Source organism: Marmota monax, unplaced genomic scaffold, assembly GCF_021218885.2.
Source record: "Marmota monax isolate L192 unplaced genomic scaffold, Marmota_monax_Labrador192_F-V1.1 WCK01_AAM20220418_F8-fsc00016, whole genome shotgun sequence".
In the NCBI taxonomy this organism is placed as follows: Eukaryota; Metazoa; Chordata; class Mammalia; order Rodentia; family Sciuridae; genus Marmota; species Marmota monax.
In genome coordinates this window covers 6,738,419-6,754,785 of record NW_026695209.1, presented here as the reverse complement: position 1 = coordinate 6,754,785, position 16,367 = coordinate 6,738,419, and positions in this window count along the sequence as shown.

Here is a 16,367-nt window from a genome sequence, read left to right as displayed (position 1 = left end):
CTTGTTTACAGAGTACGGAGGAACTGTGTTAGTCAGCTTCTGATCACTTTAATGAAAATGGCTGATAAGAATAATTTAAAGGTGGAAAATTTTCTTTTGGCTCCCAGTTTCAGAGGCTTAGTTCATGGTCAGTCAGATCCATTGCTCTGGGCCTAAGATGAGGCAGAACATCATGGTGGAAGTACATTCCAGAGAAGTGCTATTTATGTCATGATGGCTGGAAGTGAGAGAGGGGAAGGGGTTCAGGATAACGAAATCATCTAAGGCACAGCCCCAGTGACCTATCCCATCTAGTCACACCCCACCTACCTATAATTGTCACCCACTTAGTCAATTTGAACTAAGATGGATTGATGAGGTTACAGCATACACAATCACATCATTTTACCTCCACACATTCCTACATTAACACAGGAGATTTGGGGGGCACCTCATTTCCAAACCATAATGGGAAAAAAAAAAACATCTGGGGTATCCTGGGCAATTCTACCTTAAGTGATAATTAATTGCCCTTTCTGGAAGGCAATAACATCTTATTTCTTTCCCAATGTAGGCTCAGTCAGTTCAGGAAATATCTTTGAAATACATCCATGAAATCAATAAGCAGATATTGAAGTTGAAGTGTTGTATTATGCACTGTAATTCTATAAAATAGCAGAGGAAGTAAAGACATATGCAAAGGTATGTTACCAAGGCACTAAAAATTATTGCTATTATCTACCACATGGAACACTCACATTAAATTAACTCTATCACTGACTTCCTATTCCAGTCAAGATAAAATAATTAAGACCATATTAATCATTCAGCTAGAAATAACTGGAAAAAAATGGACAAAACATGAAAGAACATCAAAAGATAACAAAGGGTAGTGATCCATGAGAGACAGAGATGAAGTAAGGGATACTTAGAACTGTTATGGTTTACTGGTTGGAGAAAAAAATCAGGCCATAGCGGAGGAAGAGGGGAAATCCAGGTACAGTCCTTGAATAAGTATATAGAGTTGTGAGCTTAGGGGTTGTTATGGTTTGGATGTGAGTTGTCCCCCAAAAGCTCACATATGAGATAACGTACGAAGGTTCAGAGAAGATATTATTGGGTTACGAAAGTCTTAACCCAACCAGTGAATTAATCACCTGATGGAATTAATTGGGTGGTAACTGATGGTAAGTGGAGTGTGTCTGGAAGAGGTGGAGTCTTGGGGATGTGGCTTTGGGCTATATATTTTGTATCTGGCAAGTGGAGTCTCTCTCTGCTTTCTGATCATCATGTAGGAGGGAGCTGCCTCCCTCTGCTGCACTCCTCGGCCATGATGGTCAGCCTCACCTTGATCTCCAAGGAATGAAGTCTGGTGTCTATGGATTGAGACCTCTGAAACTGTGAGCCCATAAATAATCCTTTCCTCTCCTAACATTGTTCTGGCCAGGTCTTTTAGTTTCAGTGACAAAAAAAAGCTGAGTAAAACAGGAATGTCAAGCAAGACAGGTAGCATTTTGGGGAAGGAGTAGTGGAGAAGAAAGACTTGCCTATACAGAGAACTCCCATGTCTACAGAGTCTCTTACACACATTCAGTTGAGTGCTGATTAGCACATGCATGTGAAGAAACTCCCTGAGACCAAGAAATTAATGTTGATATAATGAGGACAACCATCATAACACAGTCCCACTGATCACTGAATTCCTCTATGGATTCAGTAATGATTTATATTTATATTTTTGTCTGGAGAATAAAAGGCTAGGTATACACTTGGCTTTTCTGGTTGTTAATTCAGATCAAGAATCTTTGTGATGTTTTAGTCAATGTTAGATTGATAAAACATATGCAGCCAGCGAAAAAAGGCTTCAGAGGTAGGGCCACCAGGCCATTAGACACACTGAAATGTACTAGGAACAGGAATATGTTTATCACTTGACCTCCTTAAATTCTAAATCTATCTGATGAAAGGGCATAATCAAAACTTGGAGATCCTAGTATGTGTATCAACTCATCAAAAGACTAAGTATTGCTCATACCCCAGTGAACTGTATTTATGTAAACAACCACTATTTTGTAGGGAATATTAGAGGATACTAACAGAGAGGACTTCCTGGAAAAATAGTTCTATTAACATGATGCTACTAGTTCTGAGAATGAATTCAAATCTGAAACCAAAGTGAAAGACCGTGATTTTAGATGTTGATTGTCATAAAACTCTTTGAGTTTCTCCTACTTTGCATTAAACAATTAGCTGCCATATAAACATGTCTTACCCACAGGTATATTAGTGGTCACTACAGATCTTATGGAATAAGGCATCTTGGTAGCCATCCTGGCATTATTTCCCATTAAAGTTTTATTCTTATTTTTCTCAGAAGGCAAGTAAATCCTCCTAGTTTCTGCCATTCTAGAATTCCACATCTTCATTGAAATGTAGAAACCCAGTCTCAAAGCAACTTTTCCTACAGCCACTGCTGGCTGACCTTAATGATGCCAGTGTCCTCCCTACTAGTGCAAACTTTATTATTGCTGTGAAGCAATTTCCTCTAGGCCATGCTGAATAGCACATTACAATGATGAGTATTTCTGTATTTCATAAAAAATAAATCAGTTCTTTTAAGATTCTTCCCAGTGTTTTCTTACCTCTTCTCCAGTACTCTGGAAAGTATGAAATTGCTGTAGTTTTATTTAGTAGAGATCACCATGTTTTTCCAAGGTTCTAGACCATCCCAGCAGTGTTCTATGTCTCTAAGTATCATTTTCAAGATATTAAAAGTTAACTCAAGAGAAAGTAATCAAATATCCTTAAGCTCAATTATATTCAGCCATATATTTCACACCCTGCCAGGCCAACCATCCTAAGTTGCACACTCGCAGATGATCATACGTCTGCTTGTACATAGTTTTTAGGTTCTGTAGCATTTTTCTTTTTCTGTAAGCTAAAAATGTATTTTTCTGTTTGATATTTACTGAGATATAAACCCATGTAACTTTCTGGAAACAAAGGTCTGTGCAGGAATGAATGGTGGGTTTTACAAGATAGGTTTCAGGGGAAGTTTTTCTCTCTTCCTGTGTGCTATTCTACCCATGAGGGAGGCAAGAGAGTCTGTTCTCTTCTAGCTAATAGTTGAGTGCTGTTAATGCCAACTCTGATTAAAGGGATCCTGGGCTTAAGTGTGTACATAGAGCTATTAAAAAGTCTCTCTCATTCTCTATCAGACTCTTCTTTTCCTTTGAGTCTTCATTTTTCTGGTTAAATCTAAGACCTGATTTGTGGTACTCTTGTCTGTAACTTCAAAAGTTGAGTGTCTCATTAGATTCTATCATGACGGCCTCTAATTTCCACAGTATGCCTTGAGTCACTATTGGTTCACATAAGTCTTTTTATTTAAGGTTTCCAGTACACAAAGAGACAATTCAATTTTTGAAACTTCATAATTGCTATTGCTTTCATTTTGCTCAAGTGCTAGAGCTATAATATAACACAATCATCTCCCTTATACCTGTGCTGCATTGAAATCCTTCAAATAGATAATCTCTGAATAGTGATGCTGTGCTATACCCTGAGTTAACAGTTTCTTTCTTTTTCCATCACTGACATCTTCATTGCAACTTAAAGGTGAATATCCCAAACCGAAGGCTGCTTCCTAGGGCCACTCTAATATAACTGTGTTTAGAAACTTTCTGAAAATAGAAACTGTCAAAGAATATGGTTCTGACAAGTGACTCCTTGAATCAGAAGTGCATTACTGGGTGAGAGGATGCATAATGATGTTTATTAGTTCAATATTCTCTTGCATTTCAAATGCATTTGTTTTTCTTTTCCCTTTATTCTGGAAAGATATCAACCTGTTTAATGCCCTTAATTGCATCATAATATAATCAACTTATTTATATTAAAATTTCCTTTTATGCATGTCCCAAATTTTATTTATACTCTTTTTAATTTTTTTTTAGAATATGCCATTTTCTGGATAAATACATTCACCAACTATATTCTTATTAATATAAAATCATATTGAAGATTATGTGCCCAAGTAATAATAATAATAGAATTACAGTAAATGAGAATTTGTACATATTTTTTTTCTTTATCCATGACTTTCCATATCAAGAATCATCAATGTTTTCAATGCAAGGTAAAAACATCTATATTTCAGATTGTAAAGCATAGTTGTATCTTTTAGTGTATAAATTTTTGATTATTTTAATTAAAAACAGAGGTTTCAAGTAGCTTTTAAATTACTAATGATATAAAATACATAATCTTCATTACCCAGGAATATATTAAGTAAAATTAAATGGAAAGCTGAAGCAGGAGGATTGTGGGTTCAAATATAGCCTTAGCAACTTAACAAGGCCCTAAGCAACTCAGAGAGAACTTGTCTCTAAATAAAATACAAAAACAGGGCTGGAGGTGTTGCTCAGTAGTTAAGTGTTCCTGAGTTCAATCCCTGGTACCAATACATAAATAAATAATAAAATTTAATAAAAATATTTTTATGTTAAATAAACTTACATTTGCTCTATAACAAGGAGAGATGTACAAAACCAAAATTTATTCATTTCCCAATAGCAAGTACCAAAAATATCTGTATGAGGAATTTTGAATGATACATAGTTTTCTTAAATCACCTACTTATTAATGCCACATGAATAAGAAAACACTTCTTAAAAATACTACTGTGTTGTACTCTATAATTCATAATCTATAAAAAATCATATTTTTATGACCACATATGTATATTATGTTTTAAGATAAGTCCCTGTTATACTTTGAACTTAAGTAAAATTCAATATATTTTCCTAAAATTATTTCTAATATCTAAAACATCTAGATGCAAACTGAATTAAATTAACAAGTAAAATGAAAGGAATCTAACCTAAGTCTGGGATATTCTGCAAAACTGTGACAATCCAAACCCCTTAGAAAGAAATTAGCAGTATTGTAGAATCTTCTTTTTTTTTTTCTTAATCAGACTTATCACTCCTGTTCCTATTTAACTCAATGCATATTCATTAGAGTTGAGGTAGTGGGTGAACCATTGTCTTAGAATAACACCAAAGTCAATCCATCCCAAATGTGTGAGCTCTCATTAATGTACTCTCTGCAGTCTCACACCTTCAGAAGGCACCATTTGGCTTGCCCTGGTCTGACATGTCAATTTTTATTTATTTATTTATTTATTTATTTATTTATTTATTTATTTTTTAGAGGACACTTTATCCTTTATTTCATAGAATCTAATCTACTTGTCAGAAGAATAGTGAGGGAGTATATGATATCTCAAAGATCATCCGAATATCATTAGAGGCTCCAAAAGTCATAATTAACATTGTGTTTTAATAAGAGAACAACAGGGTCACCAATAACACATTCTGGGAAGGTAGCCAGGACATTACCAGGGGAGTCATCATGCCTAGACACAAATTGAGTAGGCTGGACCTGCAGCTATACTGATCAGAAGTATAGCAACTATTAACATGGCAAGGGAGAGATAAATTCCTAATAAGGTAAGCAGATGTCTTGGAAAGAGTGAAACATTAGCCTTCAGCTTAATGACTTCAGCAGGTATGCTCTCAAATTGACATGCCTCTCTTCTAGAAGCACATGCCAGGAACTGGTTTAAGCCTGAGGGTGACTAGGGAGGCAGGGTTGCATGCAGTTGGCACAAAAGGAAGTGTAGTGAGATAGACTATAAAGACAAAATGAAACTCTTATTCTTTGAGCCCATTTTAGGATGTTTTGGGTTCACATTTTAAAAATATCCCTCCTAAGCAGTAGGTGTTTCATTTCAGTGTCTGTAATAGAAAGAAACATTATATTTTAAGAATGGAATAACATGTTTTCACAATATTCTACCTAGATAATCTGAGCTCATTGACTCATCTTTCCACAATGCTTCTCCATAACAGCTCAACAGCTCTATTTTTGAATCTTCAGAACAGGCAGAATGGAGCCAGTCCACACTACCTGGAAAAAAAAACACACACAAAAAAACTGTTGTTTCTTTAATATTACTTTCCCTGCTATTTTTACATTTTAAAAGAGTTTCCCCTTTTTCTGTATGTCAGTGGCATCCATTGTATCTATTCTTTCTGCCTGGCTCTATGGATCCTGCTTCACTCTAGTGAAGTTATTGTGAACTATTTTGCCACCTCTGGAGAACTATAATATCATTATGTTTATTCTTCTTATTCTTCTTAGCCTGATGTGTTATTACCGTGGAGGATAGGTGTCCTGTAAGGCATGGGTTTTGTCCTGTATTTTAACAAGTTTACCACACTGGACTTCATCATTTAGAGGCCAAGTGACTTATTTTTCAAATAATTTTGCATATTTTTCATTGTCACTGAAAACAAAATCCTTGGCTCAGAAACTGGTGTAAAAATTTCAAGGGTGCTTCACACAGTTTTTCCCTAACGAAAGGACCTGGTCTCTAAACTGGAATTCTTAAGCCACTTCCAGGTTGTAGCAAACTTATTCAGAACATCTTTTTCTCGTTTTCAAACCTTTTCTATTAAAATAGAAAATTTTAAACATATGCAAAAATAGGGAAACCAGATATTAATCCTTGTGTACCCACTATCCAGTATCAACAATCTATAACATCATTTTCATTTTGTTTCATTTCTGCTACCATCTTCTCTTTTCCATTTCCATTTTTAAATTTCAGGTAAACGTTTTTCCCCTAATTTATTGGACAAAATATCTTTGGTCAATGTCAAGACAGCATATGCTATTTAATCAAAGATTACTTTTATACTTCCTACTCTTTTATAAAATAATTAATTTTAGTTATCTGCACAAATGAAAAGCACATATAACTCTGAATTAATAACATGTAGTTCATATAAAATAGCCAAGTATGTGAACAGGTTAAATGACAGGCCTGTCTAGTAAAGACAGTCTTCATTGTTTCATGCTAGAGGAGCTCTTCACCTATCTGCTTGCTTGTGTGTTTCCTGCTGCTCACAGCAGGACACATCCTGCAAGTCAGATTGACAGTTGGGGTGTCATTCATTGAAGACAAAGATTTTAACATTGTACATCAAACTATCTTCAATTTTGACTCAGCACAGAATCTGTAATTCAAATGACAGGAAAATAGAGTTTACAGCCAAGTTTACATAAAGTGAGTAGAAAACTCAAGCACCCTATTAAAAAGTTAACGTTATTGTGAACTATTTCACCCCCTCTGGAGAACTATAATATCATTATGTTTATTCTTCTTATGACAAATTGTTCACATGAATTTTCATTAGAGGATTCAAATTTGTTTTTACTCTCTGGAACATTAGTTTGAAATCAGAACAAAAATAAGAAAGAGCCTTATATGCAAATACAAAACAATTATGAGGAAACAAAATGACTGATATGTCTTGAAAAAATGCTAATAAAAACATAATGAAAACAAAGTCTATCATAGATACAGTAGTTTTACTCTGAGAAGCCCTAAATTCTCCTCTTTTGTCATATAAAAATAAGAGATTATCAGAAAATAAAAAAAAGACATTATCCATTTTCTTTGAAAAAATAGAGCTTGTACCATTTGGAATGGTATATAATTCTAAGGGTGCAAAGATAAAAATAACTACAAGATGCATTTTATGATGTTTTAATATTGAGGATATTGAATTATTATTGTTTCTAGGTTATTTTTTAAAACACATTAAAATCCTTAAAACATGTGGAATGCTCATTCAACTCTCACTTTTTTCTTAGTGCATTGTTCAGCCTTCTTACTTTCTCTGAAGTTTCTGTACCTGAGGGAGCTATGGAATGCAGGAAGAACATGGACCATGGCAGATGATTCATTTAACGGTAAGAAACTCAAGTAACACTCAAGGGCTAACTCAACAATTACCACACTGGTGGGGGAAGTCAATTAGCAGCAAATCTCACTTTTTTTTTCTTCCTAATCTACTCTTACTCTTAGGGATATTAAATATCACTTTTCAATGTTATCCGTTTCTCCTAAGGAGTAAAGAACTGTTTGGATTTTTAAATGATGACTCTTTCTTAGAGAAAACAAGTTGACTTTTAGAAGGTACTATATTTCCCTTTTACTTTGTCTTGTTTTATTTTCATTGCATGCATCAAAATACAAACTGTAAAAGGCAAAGTATAAATCTGAGACAGTATTCAGTCCTTACAGGGACTTAAATGTCAACATGTAAGGAATAGAGGAATGAGAGAAGAAAAAGGAGGAGGAGGAGCAGAAAACTACAGCAGTAGATTTAAAAAAATAAAGGAAAAATGATAATACTGACTAACTTGAGAAGTTTAAGTATGGAATTTTTACTTGATAACAGCTCTCTAATATCTTTAATATGGAATATCAGTTGCTATTATGTAGAAGAATTTATCCCCCCATCCCTTAGGAGAAACATGCTAAATTATGTGGGGTTAAAGTATAATAAAATGACTGACATTGAAATGCTTTAGCTAAATAAAAATAAACATGTGAAATATGAAATGCAAAGCATAATATGTGAAATAGTCTTTCAACTTTTCTATAAGTTAAAAATTCTTAAAATAAACTAAAGTTTGGAAACATTAATTAAAAGGCTAATTTCAACCAGATAATAGAACTAATAAATAAAACAAAAATTAATCATTTATTCTCATAAATATTTCTATAAATACATATATGAATGAGAATGGAAAGCTTGGCTTCATGAAAACAAGAACACTTACTCACACACATACACAAGGGATAACTCTCTTACAAATAAAATTGAGCAAGAAAACCCTCATGGTGATATTACATGACTACATGATGTCAAGCAGCATACATGTCTAAAATATATATAATTGTTACATTGGTAGAAGTCAAAATACTGATAAATTTGGGTGGTGCAGATTGGAAAAAATTAAAAAAAAAACATATTACCTATTCATGGAAAATGAATTCTATTACATTGACATTAAAGTTATGTTGTGAGTAAAAGGCAGTAATAAGAATTTTAATTAATTAACTTTATCAAGGTCTAGGCAGAAATGAAATGAATGAGGAATATATAAATTTAGCTTATGCATTGACCTCAATTATGAGCATATGGAAGAAATATCAGATAACTCTCATAGAATTTTGTTGAGATAGGTTATCAAATTTGGAGAAGATGCTTAACAGAACAAAGAAATTTAATGAGAAGTAGTAGAATTCAAAAAGATACACCTCTACAATTTAAATCAGACTTAAAAATATTCCCTCCAGTATTATTTTCCATCTTGCCTCTGCTCTTAACTACTTAAATATCTTAAATAGGGAGTCCCCATTTTTCAACACATGGTAATTACATCATTGCTTTTTGAATGCCTGTCTATTCTCTTTTAAGGAATAGTTGAAAGGATTCTTTAGGGGAAGAGAAGAGAATGCTCATAAATTCTGTAAGATGATTTATAAATATGAACTGCTAATGAACTGCAATCCTGCTAGGACATTATGCTCTTTTATGTTATAAAACTTAGAAAAAAATGTATCACCATTATAAAAATGGTCACCACTCAAACATATCCTGAGAAAATTAAAGTGTAAGTGACAAAATTGAATTGCTGTCTACTCTACATACATACCTCTATAAGCTGTAGGAGTTTGAAACATTATCAGTATATAAAAGAGTGCATCTGTTTAACATTACATAGTACTTTTCTTTGATTAAACACTTCCCCACACATTTGATGAAGAACATAGGGAGTCTCTATTACTTAGATGCCTTTCATTTGTCCTGTTCTAGAGGGTTATTCCTGCTAGGAAGATTAGCTTTGCATGGTTTGGTTCACCTCCATAGTGGGAGCCATAAATCCATCAAAACATATAAAAGAGATAGATGGTCTCCTAATTAAAGCTTGAATTTATGTTAGAGACATTCTTCTCAGGGAAATTTTTCATGGAGCCACAGAATAAGAAATGCTTATTTCTGTCTATCAAGAGGTTATAACATTTGTTTTGAAGGATTAAAATGAAGATATAGGGGTCACATATGTAGTTACTATATTAAATCTTTATGAACTAATAGCAAAGACATGACATTTGTCATCAAAGAGTAGACCATCAAGCAACTACGTAAATAGGTACATACAAAAATGTTCAAATGTGTTCCAAAATGACACAAAGTAGAGTGTCACTATTGACAGAATACTGCGGTTAACTTAGACTCGTGTGGAGGGTCCTGATCAGGAATACTCTGTTTCAAAGAATGAAATATTCATTTGTTTTAAACAGAGATAAGAGATATAATCTATAACAATATTTTGCTTCTTGCTTCTTCATTACTTTTCCAGACATATTCTCAAAAAGACTCATTTCAATTCAATCTTTCAGGAAATCTAATATAACAATCCACAAGATAAGAAACATGAAGTCTTAACATGTGAGATGTTATTCAATGAAAGCCTGAGAGTTAAAAATGTATATATTATTAGAGTTCTAGAACAGAAGAAGGATAGGTCCACAGACATATTTTAAAAACATAACTTTTATTCTTTCTTCAAATTATCTGTTGTTTCATCATCAAATACCTTACTTCCCTGTCAAAAAGGAAAAAAAAATACATAAAAAAGGAAAGAAAATAGTATTTTAATTGATAGTGGACAGATGCATGTGGTGGGTAGATGAGGTTAAAGAAATAATTCTATTAATTAGGCCCACACATGCTTTATTTTCCAAGAAGCAATTTACCTGTAGCTCTGCCTGGCTTAAATGGACAGAATATGTTACCTCCCTCAGCAAACTACCTGTTTTCTGCAGGAGAAGTGCAGACTAGAAATAATGTCTATAGAACAACACAAGTTTCCCTGAAGTGGGAGACTTTGTGACATTTTTCACAGAACAGATTCCAGAATTCAGAGAGTTAAGGATAATTCTTCCTAATATTATACTATGTGAAATTTATGGTTAAGAATCTAAATAAAACCAGTCAGCATGGATCAAATTGACCTACAGTTGTCAGGGCAGTGGGGCATCTTGCTGTCAGTCAAAAATCAAGAGGTGGATCTGGGTAGGATTCCTGGAAACTTCTCTGGGATCCCCAATAAAACTGGAGTGCAGCAGGAGCACACTGTCCCTCTCCTCTCAGAGAGGACCCACTCTCTCCCTTGAGAAAGCCCCCTTTTCCGCTTTCCCATCCCTTCTAATAAACTTTTGCCTGTTAACTCTGAACTACCTATCTGAAATCTTTGAGACTAATTGCAAAAAAAAAAAAAAAAAAAAGGGAATTTAAAAGGGGCTCTTCCCATTGCCTTAGTTTCCTGAAAGGTCCCAGCCCTGTAATATAATCTGTATCAAAAATATTTAAATTGCTCTCCAAGATAATAAAAAAAACAAAAAATTACAACAATGTCACTTGCACTAATACAAAATGAGCCAGGAAAAAGTGCTATATATGGTTTATATAATCCATTCAGGATTATATAAGGAAGTACTGCAAACTGGGTAGTTTAAAAACAAAAATTCACTTCTCACATTTCTAAAAATAGGGATGTGTCTGGTGTCTGGTGGGGCCCTATTCCAGGTTCATAAACGTCCTCTCCCTCTAGCTTCACTTTTGTAGACGGGACAAGGCAAATTTTTGAGGTCTCTTTAATAAGGGCACAAAACCTATCCTTGAGGTCCCTTGCTTCATGACTTAATCACCTCACAAATGTCCCATCTCCTAATACAATCACATTAAAAACACTAGGATTCAGCGTATGAACACGGAGAAGGCACAACATTCATACCATTGTGTTCTCATTTTTTACATGTATCAGCAGAAAATTCTTTGTTTTTGAGAGAGAGAGAGAGAGAGAGAGAGAGAGAGAGAGAGAGAGAGAGAATTTTTTAATATTTATTTTTCAGTTTTCAGTGAACACATCTTTATTTTATTTTATGTGGTGATGAGGATGGAACCCAGCACCCCACACATGCCAGGTGAGCGTGTTACTGCTTGAGCCACATCCCCAGCCCAGCAGAAAATTCTTAAATATTTTAATTTCTACTTTCCAAAGCCCAAAGGAGAATCCAGACTAAACACTTTGCTTAGAAATTTCTTCAGCTGAATATCCAATTTCATTGCTTACAAGTTCCAACTTGAATAAAACACTATGATACAAACACAGCTTCAGCTAAGTTTTTTTTCCTACGTTATAACCAGGATTGTCTTTCCTCCCTATATTCCTCATTTCCATTTCAGATCTTGTCATAATAACCTTTACCATCCATATTCATACCAATATTCTATTCGGGATGAGTTATGTATTTTCCAAAATCATTAAAGGCATTTTGTTATAGCTCCGTTTTCTTTGCTCCCTCATTAGAATCAACCTTAGCAGTTATTTCATGACAACATAGTCCTGTTTCAGTGTATATAACAAAATCTTGCTGCCTCCTACCATTGCAAGTTGAAAAACCAATTTTACCATTTTAGATCATTGTTATGGCAACAATTCCACTTTTCAGTATCAATTTCTGTATTAATCAGTTTGACACTGTGTAACAAAATACCATAGACTGAATAGGCCAAATTAGTTTTTCTCAGTTCTGGATACTCAGGAGTTCAAGATCAAGGTGTTAAAAAATTTGAGGTGAGGACTATTGCCTGATTCAAAGACAGTTGGATCCTTACAATATGGAGAGGGTAAAAGAACTACTCGAATCTTGTTTAAGAGCATGGATCCTACTCATAGGAGCTCTGTCCTCATGACCTACCAAATACTATCACAATAATGACTATGTTCCAATATTCAAATTTTATGGAAACCAAAACTTTCAGTCAGTGGAAAGCATTAATATGCAATATCATAAAAATGTGGATTTTCTAAAATTAATAAAATGAATAAAAACACAGATAAATGAAATCATTACAGAGGTATTTTCCAATTTATCTATAAAAAGTTTCTCATTTTATTTTATTTGCAGTGTTTATTCTATTATACAATATTCCTGTTTGTCATGGTTCTTTTTATACAATTAAAAAGAAAACATTCATATACATTTTAGTGTTCTCTGTAATATTTTTTATTTATTTTAAAGAAATCTGTTTTGAATACTTTTGAAATTATTTTTGTAACAGTTACTCATATGGTAATGATTTTAAAATAAATGTCAACTTATTTGGCAAATAATATAGTAACAAGGTTAAAGGAAATTGAATGTGCTTCTCTATGAATTCAAACATATAGTAAAAAAGTGAATTCATACAAATATGTATAACATAATTTGCATTTTAGTTTTACTGCCATGTAAAAATAAATCAGGTTGCTTATTTTCATTTTCTGTTAATCAAACCGGAAAAGATTTGAAAAAAAAGTGTCCATTTTGAATAAATATAAATTAATGTGAAGTTCAATTAAAAGCTGTCTAAATCCCAAATGCCCAATTAAAGTAGTTAACTGCTTATTCATGCTTCTGATGTGTGATACTTTATAGTGTCTTCTGTTAATTAAAGGACATTGTACCATATATAAAACATTTTTCTACATTTTATTGTGCTCTAAGCTATAAAGGAAAGACATATGTTTGAAGCAAGTTATATACTGCATGTCTAAGAAAGGCCATGCAACCTAATTGCTCCCATGAGAGAGAATTGAGTTTTTCAGTGTGATACACTTGATTAAAAAAAATGCCTTAAAAATGAAGGTATATTTGTCAAGTTCAGCACATTTTTTAATGGAAATAACATAAACAGACCAGTTAAACCTGCTAGTGCCAAAATCATTGATACACTGTATTGAATCTGACCAATACAGCTTGCATTAAAATGGATTATTACTGTAACATTCTGGAGACAAGAGGAGCTTTTGAATATCTATTTTTAAAAAGGAGCTAAAAGAAATTTTTATTTTAATAGTCTCAATGTGAGACACGGTCCAGAACATTTTGCAATTCAGAAGGATATTTTTTTTGTCAAACACAATATTTAAGTATTTTGTACTATACTAACAGTTCCTGTAATGATAAATCACATTTTATGTTATTGGTTCACATTTGTTTTGAATTTGTACTTAGTATTTACTGGTATTGAGTGTATAGTTGTGTCTTTGGTCTGTATGTATGTGTATATTGGGGGTTCAGAGAAATGAATTATCACCTCTATTAAAACACTCTCTCATCATCTATCTATGCATAATCTTCTTCTTAGTTAACTATTTTAATAATGTAATGAGAAGACATAAAACTACTGTGTATACATGCACACATACACAAGCCAAGGCCCTAGATCCTTAGGAGTAAAAGGGGAATATTCTACTATATGTTTCTTCATCCCACCCAAACGTTGATAAAACCATTATCCAAAAGGTAATAGTAGTGATTCTCTTATTTTGTTTGTTCAAAAAACTACAATTTATGGCATTCACATATAAACTTACAAAGTGTATGTTTTAAATTAGTTTAGCCTTTAAATTAAAAAAGCCAATATATGTAAAAACAATAATATAATTTTAATATTTGTTCTGCTATTTTCATTTATGATAACTGATATATAATATAGAATACATCATAGTTTAAACTTCCACTCTCCTAGAAGTTGGTATCTTAATGTTTTTCACTTTTTACCTAATCTAAACATAGTTCCCTTGAACATTCTTGTATCTATCTTTTTCCTGCCAAACAAGAAAGCATGTCTTTTACAGGTATTTTTTGGATATTTTTTAAAGCTATGTTAAATTGTGTCATATATTATCTTCTGTATTACAAACTTGCCCATCCAAAGCAAGTATATTAAAAGATATATGGGTAGAAGATTGATAGGTAAAAAGACAAATAAATGAAATAGAATAAGTGTATAAGTTGTTTAAATATATACTATTCTGTGTTATTAATTGTTTCAGCCAAATAAGCATAATTGGGATGTCCAAACAAACAAACAAAAACCTACAACAAAATGAATTAACAATCACAAAAGCTGGGTTTGTGATTAACTTTGGAATTGTCCCTATTATATTCTGGGAATGCCTTGAACATAAGATTTACATAACATACATGTTTTCAAGATTGTAAGATGACAGTAAGTCAAATTTTAAGAGAAGATATTCAGATTATGTTAATGAATAACTGTATTAAAGATCTAAGGATTCATTTATTCATTAAAAATTTAGTACTAGTTTGATAACTTCTTTATCATTTACTCTTGGAAATTTCTTCTCTATTGGAATATTCCAAAAGACTGCTCATCAATATGGGTGTCACTCGATGTCTGTGGGCTGTGCTAGACTATGTTGTGCATACTAGCCTCCTGATGGGATAAATCTGGCACTGGGAACACCCTGGAGCACTCTTCACAGTGAAAGTTCACTAATGCAGGTGAACTTTTCCCTCAAGCTCTGCCTAAGATCCCACACAGGACCTGAGTTGGGTGTAACCTGCCAAGATGAAACCTGATGACTGCAAGACATTATAAAGCAAGACTCTGTCCTTGAAACCTTACCCCTGCCTTTCATGTACCCCCTTAAATAAACTACGGTATCCATTTTTCTTTGTCTAGTGCAACCCCATGTGAACTAGATCTATCAGAAGCTACAGTTTTGTAAATATATTTCTGAGTGTTTGTGTTTTATTATTTGTTAATTATTTGAGATATTAAGATTTAGAGTGGCTTATTTACTTGAGTCATTAAGATTTAGGTTGCTATTTCGGGTGTCTTGGATTCCTCTGGGTAGAAGAACCCCACAATGAGATGTTGGCTGTCTTCCCCCCAAAATATAGGAAACATAAATGAAAACCTAAATAAAAGTTTCAATTTTATTCATGCCTATTATATAATCTGAGTATCATTGATTAGAACGGAAATCAATTTCTCTTTAATCATTTTTTTATTCTGATAGAGTAAAATTCTTAAGCAAAGTGATAATGGCATTTTTTAATACCAAGGGAGTTCAGGCAGTTACCTTTTATATTTTCTCTTATAAATTATACAGAAGTCTTAGCTTTTAATTCCTGGTGTTAAGAATTTCAGAATCATGTCCTTGGGGGAAAGACATTGTGTTAATCTACAAGGACTGTCACAGTAATTTAATGGTGATGTCAGTGCATTTCTAGTTACTCTTAGCCAAATAACCAAAAACGTCACTATGAACTACAAAGGAAGGGAAATAAAATTATTAGTTAGGGCTACAAAAAGTAAAATACAGCACTCCATAATTTTTTTTGCAGTGTGAAAATATGCTTCTGTAGGTAAGATCTTTAAATTGATGGGAACAGAATAGACTGCCAGTTGCAGGAAGAGTGGGGATTCTACAATATTGTTTTTCTTTTCTCAACTTCTTTGTTCTCTTACTCTGTTTTGTCCCATATGCCTGCCTGCATATCTATCTATTCATCCATCATCTATCATCTATCTATCTATGCATCCATTATCTAGTCTTTATAGTTCTCAAAAAATAACATATAATATGGTGAAGTATTT